This window comes from Nicotiana sylvestris, chromosome 10 (genome assembly GCF_000393655.2).
Source record: "Nicotiana sylvestris chromosome 10, ASM39365v2, whole genome shotgun sequence".
NCBI classification, from domain to species: domain Eukaryota; kingdom Viridiplantae; phylum Streptophyta; class Magnoliopsida; order Solanales; family Solanaceae; genus Nicotiana; species Nicotiana sylvestris.
In genome coordinates, this window is record NC_091066.1 from 70,098,006 (window position 1) to 70,107,374 (window position 9,369).

The following is a 9,369-nucleotide window of genomic DNA, read 5'->3' on the forward strand; positions in this document are numbered from 1 at the left end:
GCTACCAACAGCATTTGCGTATGGTACCTTTGACATATACTCTCGTTCAGCTTCATCCATTGGCGACATAGTAGTACTTAGCTTAAAATGGGAAGCAAGTGGAGTACTAACTGGCTTAGTCTTGTCATCTATGCCAAAACGTTGAAGTACTCTCTTCAAATATTCCTTTTGAGATAAACAGAGTTTCTTTGAACGTCTATCTCTAATTATCTCCATGCCAAGAATTTTCTTTGCCTCACCCAAATCCTTCATCTCGAACTCCTTCTTCAGTTGAATCTTCAACTTATCAATTTCTTCCGAATTCTTGGAAGCTATCAACATATCATCAACATATAGGAGAAGATATACAAAGGAACCATCTTTAAGCTTGTGCAAATACACACAATGATCGTATTTGCTTCTCTTGTACCCTTGCCGCAACATAAACTCGTCAAATCGCTTGTACCATTGTCTAGAAGATTGTTTCAATCCGTACAACGATTTTTCAAGTTTGCACACCATATTTTCTTTTCCAGCAACTTTGAATCCTTCTGGCTGAGTCATGTAGATTTCCTCCTCCAAGTTTCCATGTAAAAACGCAGTTTTTACATCCATCTGAACTAGTTCCAAATCCAATTGTGCTACCAAAGCCAACATAATTCTAATGGAGGAATGTTTTACAACTGGAGAAAACACTTCATTGTAATCAATTCCCTCCTTTTGAGCATATCCTTTGGCCACCAATCTTGCTTTGTAGCGAACATCTACTTGGTTAGGAAATCCTTCTTTCTTTGCAAATACCCATTTGCACCCAATTGCTTTCTTTCCCTTCGGGAGATTGGCCAATCTCCATGTATGATTCTGATGAAGGGACTGTATTTCATCATTCATGGCAATCCTCCACTTATCTTCTTCTGAACTTTGGACAGCGTCTTTATAAGTAGTAGGAACATCATCAGCTACAATTGAGGTTGCACAAGCAACCGTCTCTATGAGACGAACAGGTTTCGTTATTGTTCTTTTTGGCCTGCTGGTTGCTATTGATTCAAGTTGTTGTTGAGGTTCCTGAGTTGGAATCTCCTCTACTGGCTCTCCTTCCAGAGGGTAATCTTCATTTGTTTCCTCCTCTGCTTCTTGTGTAGGAAAAATAAATTTTCCCTCAAACTCCACCTGCTTAGAAGCACCTTCATTTTGTTTGGTATCTTCTGTTACCTTATTTACCATAGCAGATTCATCAAAGGTAACATCCCTGCTGAATATTACTTTCTTTGTCATAGGACACCATAAGCGATATCCTTTGACTCCAGAAGTAATTCCCATAAAAATAGCCTTCTTTGCCCTTGGATCCAATTTTGACTCTGTCACATGATAATATGCAGTTGAGCCAAACACGTGCAAAGAGTCATAATCTACAGCAGGCTTTCCATACCATTTTTCAAATGGTGTCTTGCCATCAATAGCAGCAGATGGTAGACGATTAATGAGGTGGCATGCCATATGTAATTGCCTCAGCCCAAAATTCTTTGCCCAAGCCAGCATTGGACAACATACACCGTACCTTCTCCAGCAAGGTCCGGTTCATACGTTCTGCCACTCCATTCTGTTGTGGTGTATGTCTAACAGTGAAGTGTCGGACGATGCCATCATTTTCACAGACCTTATTGAAATGATCATTTTTGTATTCACCTCCATTGTCTGTGCGAATACACTTGATCCTCCTGCCTGTTTGATTCTCCACCATCGTCTTCCATTTGAGAAAAATTCCCAGCACTTCATCTTTGTTTTTCATTGTATACACCCACACTCTTCGAGAAAAATCATCAACAAAGGTTACAAAATAGTGCTTCCCACCCAATGAAGGTGTTTTGGAAGGACCCCAAACATCAGAGTGTACATAATCCAAAATGCCTTTAGTATTATGGATCGCTGTACCAAATTTAACCCTTGTCTGTTTCCCTTTGACACAATGCTCACAAAACTCCAAGTTGCAAGCCTTTACTCCTTTTAACAATCCTTGATCTGATAGAGTTTTCAAGGATTTTCCTCCAGCATGTCCCAAGCGCATGTGTCATAGCTTGGTTGCTTCTGCCTCTTTGTCGTCACTGGATGTCACTGTCGCTGTCCCAATAACTGTACTGCCACGATAGCGGTACATATTATTATTCTTCCGATTAGCCTTCATTACCACTAGTACACCGGAGCATACTCTCATCACTCCATTTTCTGCAATGATTTTGAACCCTTTTGATTCTAGGGCTCCTACAGAGATGAGATTCTTCTTCAAATCCGGTACAAATCGAACATCTATTAATGTTCTGATCATTCCATCATGGTTCCTTAATCGTATTGAACCAATGCCATATCAGGTAAGAGGGTTGTTATCCGCTGTGTGGATGACTCTATATTCTCCTTCTTGAAATTCTACAAACCAGTCCCTGTTGGGACACATATGATAGCTACAAGCCGAGTCCATCAACCATATATCTGATGATGTTGATGACACTGTTGTAACTAATGAGAAGTCTGAATCATCACAATCAGCTACATTTGAATTCATAATGGCCTTTCCATTGTTCTGTTTGGCCTTATTCTTCAACTTCGGACAGTCTTTCTTCCAGTGCCCTTTTTCTCGACAAAAGGCACATTCATCTTTGTTGGGTCTGGATCTTGACTTGGATCTTCCCTTCTTTGTCCTCGTTTTATTTTGGGGATGACCCCTCACAAACAGTACTTCTCCTTCTCCGCCCTTCTGTTTTTCTCGCTTTCTTTGTTCATAGCTGTACAAAGCCGAACAAACTTCTCTGAGAGAAACTTCGTCATTTCCATGGAGTAGATTAGTTTCAAGGTGCTCGTACTCATCAGGAAGTGACGCCAACAACATCAAGGCCAAGTCACCATCATCATAAGTTGTATCCATATTTTGCAAATCTGTGACCAACTTATTGAAACTAGTGATATGTTCATTCATCGTGGTACCAGGAACATAGGTGAAGTGAAACAGTCTCTTCTTCATGTACAATTTATTTTGACTATTTTTCTTCAAAAATTTATCCTCCAGTGCTTTCCATAATTTACTTGCAGAAGTTTCCTTTGTGTATGGATATTTCTGCTCTCTAGCAAGGTAGGATCGAATGGTACCGCAAGCAACACGGTTGATAATTCTCCAATCTTCTTCTCCAATAACATCTGGTCTTTTTTCTTCAATGGCAAGATCTAGCCCTTGTTGAAAAAGGACATCTAGAACCTCGCCTTGCCACATCCCAAAATGTCCTGATCCGTCAAAATTTTCTACCGCAAATTTCGCATTTGACACAATTCTTGTCATAAGCGAAGATGCCAACGATGACGTATTATTGACACTTGATATAGATTCTTCTTGTTTATTGTCTCCCATTTTGACATAAATATTATTTAATAGCTGACGACACAAATCAAGATTATTTCCTTTCTGGTGTGGAAGATCAGACTAAGCTGCAACCACAGAGCATACTAAGACAGAATCTTGACACAGTTACCAAGATAAATCTTTTCTGATGTGGAAGATCAGACTATGCTGCAACCACAGAGCATACTAAGACAGTACCTTGGCTCTGATACCAATTGTTGCGGAAGCCAAATGTATATAGTGTGAATAAGTCACAACTACTATACCAAAAATTATGACAGCCACCAAATAATAAATAAGACAATAAAGCAACAATAAAGGGAACACCAGAATTTACGAGGTTCGGCTAATTTTGCCTACTCCTCGGACACAACCAATATTTTATTCCACTCCAAAAATACAAGTGAAATAATACTAAAGAGAGAAGATACAAATGCCTTAAACAGATGAGAAGGCAAATGAGAGGTGTGTTTAAATCCTAAACATTAAGCCTTCTTTTATAGGGGAAAAATCCCCCCAACTCTTCTTTTCCCACCGATGTGGGACAAACATTTCTGCCAAACTTAACAAAACAATCTTTGTAAGTTGTAAGCATCTTGTACACAAAGCCAATTGAATTTGGTCTTGTCGTATGTTGACTGTGAATTATGAGCCCCTTGATCCAGCAGTTGAAAAACAAGTGCTGGATCTGAGTTATGACCCCCTATAATCAGACCATATACAGTTGTGTACAAGTAGGAGTCAGTTTCCCCAATAATCAGACCATGCCCTCTCTTCAAAAGGCATCATATAGGTTTCTGGAAATGCAATTTCTGTCCTCCATCATCACAATAGGCAGCAAAAGTTTCAAACTCCCATAATAATCCATATCTCTCTTAATCTCTTTCTATATCAATGTATCATCAAGTTTCTGGGAAAATCAGTTTGACAAGCCACAGATAAAAATGTGGATAGTACATACATTTTTTTTACCTTTTTAGACCTGAATATAACTCTCTTCAAGTTTCATAATCATCTTTCGAGAATGCTGCCTCAGACTCATGGGTCAAGCCTCCATAAAGTTTCGTCTAAGACTAACATTATTTTGCGCACACATGTTTAAAATGTTTATATCCGTCAAAGAGAGGTATGCTAGAAAGTAGAAACCACAAATGTTACCATGCATCTAGGACAGTAAGAGCAATTTTTGTCATCCTCAAATTCTATATATATAACGATCCGGACGGTCGTTTTTAGAGTATTAGCCCTGATCCCCTATTTACTACTTTCCCCGTATCTTGTTATGCTTATGTGACTTGACGGGAGGTCTTGTTTTTGGCTTCGGAGTGAGTTGGGACACTTATTCCCTAAAATGGAAGCTTAAGTTCTACGAATTTGATCATAGTTGGAACTGTATGAAGACGACTCCGAAATGGAGTTTCGTCAGTTCCGTTAGCTCCATTGGGTGATTTTGGACTTAGGAGCGTGTCCGGGTTGTGATTTGGAGGTCTGTAGCTGAATTAGGCTTAGAATGGCGAAAGTTGAATTTTTGGGAAGTTTGACCGGAAGTGGACTTTTTGATATCGGGTCGAATTCCAAGGAAGTTGGAGTAGGTCCGTAATGCAATATGACTTGTGTGCAAAAGTTGAGTTCAATCGGACGTGATTTGATAGGTTTCGGCATCGGTTGTAGAAGTTTGAAGTTTCAAAGTTTATTAAATTTGAATTGGAGTGTGATTCATGTTTTTTAGCATTGTTTGATGTGATTTGAAGGCTTGACTAAGTTCGTATGATATTTTAGGACTTGTTGGTATGTTTGGTTGAGGTCCCGGGGGCCTCGGGTGGATTTCGGGTGATTAACCGACAAGTTTTGGACTTGTTTGAATTGCAGAAAAATGTGGTGCATCAGTTGCTGGTTTCCTTCATCGCATTCGCGAGAGAGTTCTCGCGTTCGCGTAGGTTATCTGGCAGGCCAGCTGAGTTTTTCTCTTCGCGTTCGCGATGTGGTTTTCGCATTCGCGATGCTTTAGAGCTTTGAGTCTATGTGGTCGCGATTGGGACCTCGCATTAGCGTAGAGGAATGGGCAGATGGGGTCCAGGCATTTAGTCTACGCGTCCCACGTTCACGTAGGGTCAGACTGTGTGAGCTTCCGCTCTCGCGAGTGGGTTCTCGTGTTCGCAAAGGAGGTTTTGTGATGAAGGAAATTTAATGTTTCGCGAACGCGAGGGTGTTTCCGTGTTTGCGAACAAGGAAATGCCCGGGCAGATATAAATATTTCAAAATGAGGGTTTTGCCATTTTTATCAAAACTTGAGATAGAGAGCTCGAATTTGGACGAGATTTTGAGGGATTTTCAGAGGCATCGATTGGGTAATAATTCTTCACTTATTTTTGGTTATATCCTACTAATCTATCATTAAATTCATCTTCTAATTTAAGATTTGGGTTGAGAAATTTGGGGAAAAGTGGGGAGAGTTTTTCAACCAAAATTTTGAGTTTTGATTAAATTTTTGATATCGAATTTGGGTAATTTTGGTACGAGTGAGCTCTTGGTTGAATGAGTATTCGTATTTTGTGACACTTACACGATTTCGATACATGGGCCCGGGTCGACTTTTTGGGGCGCTTTTCTAATTTCTTGCTAAAGCCTTGATTTCATTAATTAGATTGGTTTGTTATAGTTATATTTATGGTATGTAATTGCTTTGGCTAGATTTGGACCATTCGGAGTCGGAAAATCGTGAAAAAGGCATTCTTACTGATTGATTGAGCTTGGTTCGAGGTAAGTGGCTTGCCTAACCTTGTGAGGGAAATCCCCTTAGGATTTGGTACTGTTGTGATACTTCTATGATATGTGACGCCGTGTACGCGAGATGACGAGTGCGTACACATGCTAATTGTTGAAAAATTTAATTTTTGCTGAGTAGTAACCTGTTACATCTTAATTGAGTTACACCAACATGTGTAGTTATCATGTTTAGCTTAATATCGCATGTCTACATGTCTACATGTCTTAAATGCTTATTTGAAATCTGTGCAACATGCTTAATTGAATTCCTGTTTTTCCTTGATCTGTATTAGTCCTAAACTGTAGAGTTCTTGCTGTTAATTGTTGTTTCCATTGGTTTCGAGCCGTGTGTTTACTTTTGGGACTACGAGGCGGTACATCGGAAAATCCCATGCACATTTATTTTTGGTACTACGAGGTGATACCTCGGGAGATCCCCTTGCATATTTATTTTTGGGACTACGAGACGGTATATCGAAAAATCCCTTGTTGAGCATTTATGTTTGGGACTACAAGACGATATCTCGGGAGCGCCTCTGTTGTTTACCTCTATGTGTTGTGTTGTTACTTTCTCTAGAATTCTCTTTATTAGATTCTCAGTCTTTTCACGTTATTATATTCTGTCTTACTTATTGTATACTAGTAGGACCCTGACCTGACCTTGTCACTACTCTACCGAAATTATGCTGGCACTTACTGGGCACCGTTGTAGTGTACTCATGCTACTCTTTTGCACATATTTTGTGTATAGATCCAGGTACCTCCTACCAGCCCTGCTATTAGTTGCGTACTTGCTGCTGCTCCGAAGACTTCAAAGTACATATGCCCGTATCCACAGACCTCAGAGTCCCCTTCTATCCCTTTTATGTTGTTCCTCATTTATTTCTTCTAGTTACTGATGTATAGAAACATTTAGACAAATTTCTAGAGCTTGTGACTTGTGATTATCGGGTTTTGGGAATATTATTTATTCTTGAGTGCTGGTTTACTTGTACATGTCGAGCGGCATTTTATCAGTATATAGTTATCGGTTGAAGTTTAGTGTTAAATTCTACTTTTATTTCCGTTATTCCACAATTGTTAGGTTTACCTAGTCTTAGAGACTGGGTGTCATCACGACATCTTACGAAGGAGATTTGGATCGTGACAATATACAAAAATAGTTGCATGAAATTCCAGAAAAAGAAACTTTTAAAGATGCAAAATTTTAAAGAGGGGCAATATGTGGGATCCCAGCTAATGGAGCAAATGAAATTTGAAAAACGTATAAAGATGAGAATGCTATTCCATCGTCATTCATTGCTAAAATCAAGTCATGAGGTGGAATACCTAAGCGTATTAGTTGAAGTATGACCGCAAACTGGAGGTTCATTCTAAAGTAAAATACAAGGTCTAATTTAAGTTAAATTTTATGAACATGGTAGACCAAACCGAATGGCTTGGCTTGGGAATAGATTAAGCACAAGTCAGGCCAAGGTTATTAGACTACAATTGGGTCTCACGGCGAGGTACATATGTCAAGGAATCATCAGTATGTGTATGTGTATGTGTAGGTGTAGGGTAATACCAATTGTTGTGAAGAATCTGAATCCTTTCATCACCCTTCTTCTTTGGCTTCTCTTCTCCATTCTTCTGGCATTTCATCCCCTTCTTTATTACCGTTTCATTGCTTAGATTTCCTATTTTAGTTGGTTAAATACAATGTATCTTCGTTGTTGTTGAATATTTTGAGTACTATTCACGGCATAAAATGAGAACTGCCGAAATACTATCCCGAGGACAGAGTCTAATGGTCAATGAATTGGAATGAAAACAAAGAAAGACATTTATATCGTTGCAGAGACAAAAATTGTATAATTTCTTTCCGTCTCCACATGCCTTAGTGTGCAGATTCATTGATACCTCTATCGATACAAAGTAACCGATACTCAATGTAATAGTCAAGCTACTTAAGTTAAGGTACTAGGAGTAGTATTTTTCTATCATGATCTTTCAATCAAAATTTAATTCTTTCAAAATTTTGTAAATATGAGCGTATCATCGTAGCTCGTAGTCATGAATCATAGCAAAGGGAACACCCTAATTTGTGTTAAAAGCGTAACTTATTTGGCTTTGAAATGAAACTGTCCCCATACATAGGGTAAAGATATATATATATATATACTAGTCTTAAGGTACGTACGTTGCGCGTATATTTTATCTCAATAAATATAAAACTTTGAAAAGTTAAATAAATATTATATTAAATTTTTTGTTTGAGTTTAAAATTAATATTAACAAAAGTGTAAGTTTCTAAAAATAATGATTGTTGATTCTATTTAGCTAACTCAATAAAGTAAGAAACTCCACTTATAAGTCCTTAATCATCTCATTCAAAAAAACTTATCAAAGACAGTCTTTTTTTCTCACGACCAAAATGCAATTGTTTTATTTTCTTAACCAATAAGAAATTCAACAATAATTATTTTCAACAGAATAAAAAATGCTATTGCAAATGTATTGGTTTCAATTCTTATGTTTTGATTAATTTGCTCTTCCTTCGTTTTGTAATTGGCTTTCTTTCTCTGTCCTAGTACATAACTTTACATTTGAAAATTTATTTCTATGGAAGTAAGGGGTCATTTGATACATGGACTAAATTATCCTGGTATTATAATCCTGAGATTATAATCCTTAGACTAATTTATCCCAGGTGAGAGGTGGGATAAAATAATACCAGGTTTGATGGGATAAGGTGGAATAAGATGAGATATTCAGGATTAAGTTTGGGACAAAGTTTATACCATGTTTGGGTATTGGTATAAATTTATCCCGGGATAAATTTATACCACCAGCCATTATACTACCAACCAAACATAGTATAAATTTAGTACCACACTTTATCTCACCTTATCCCGTGTACCAAACCACCCCTAAGAGTCTAAGATTGTCATGGAATTTCTTAATGTTAATAGATTCTGAAAGGATATATTAATTATGAGCAAAACATGGAGTTTATTTTAAGAAAATTTTAATTTTGGCACATATTATTAGTTACACACCTAACTTGCTCGTAGTCTTAGTTCCTCATTCGAACTTTATTATTTGATAGTAGATATCCCATGGTCGCTGACATGACAAAGCGCATTGACACACTCATTTAGGTGTGTGAGAGTGGTTGTCAGATAAAGTATCTTTCGTCAGTTATCACATAGTCATATACAATACTTATTCATATGAGTTGTGTATTTCTTTTTGCT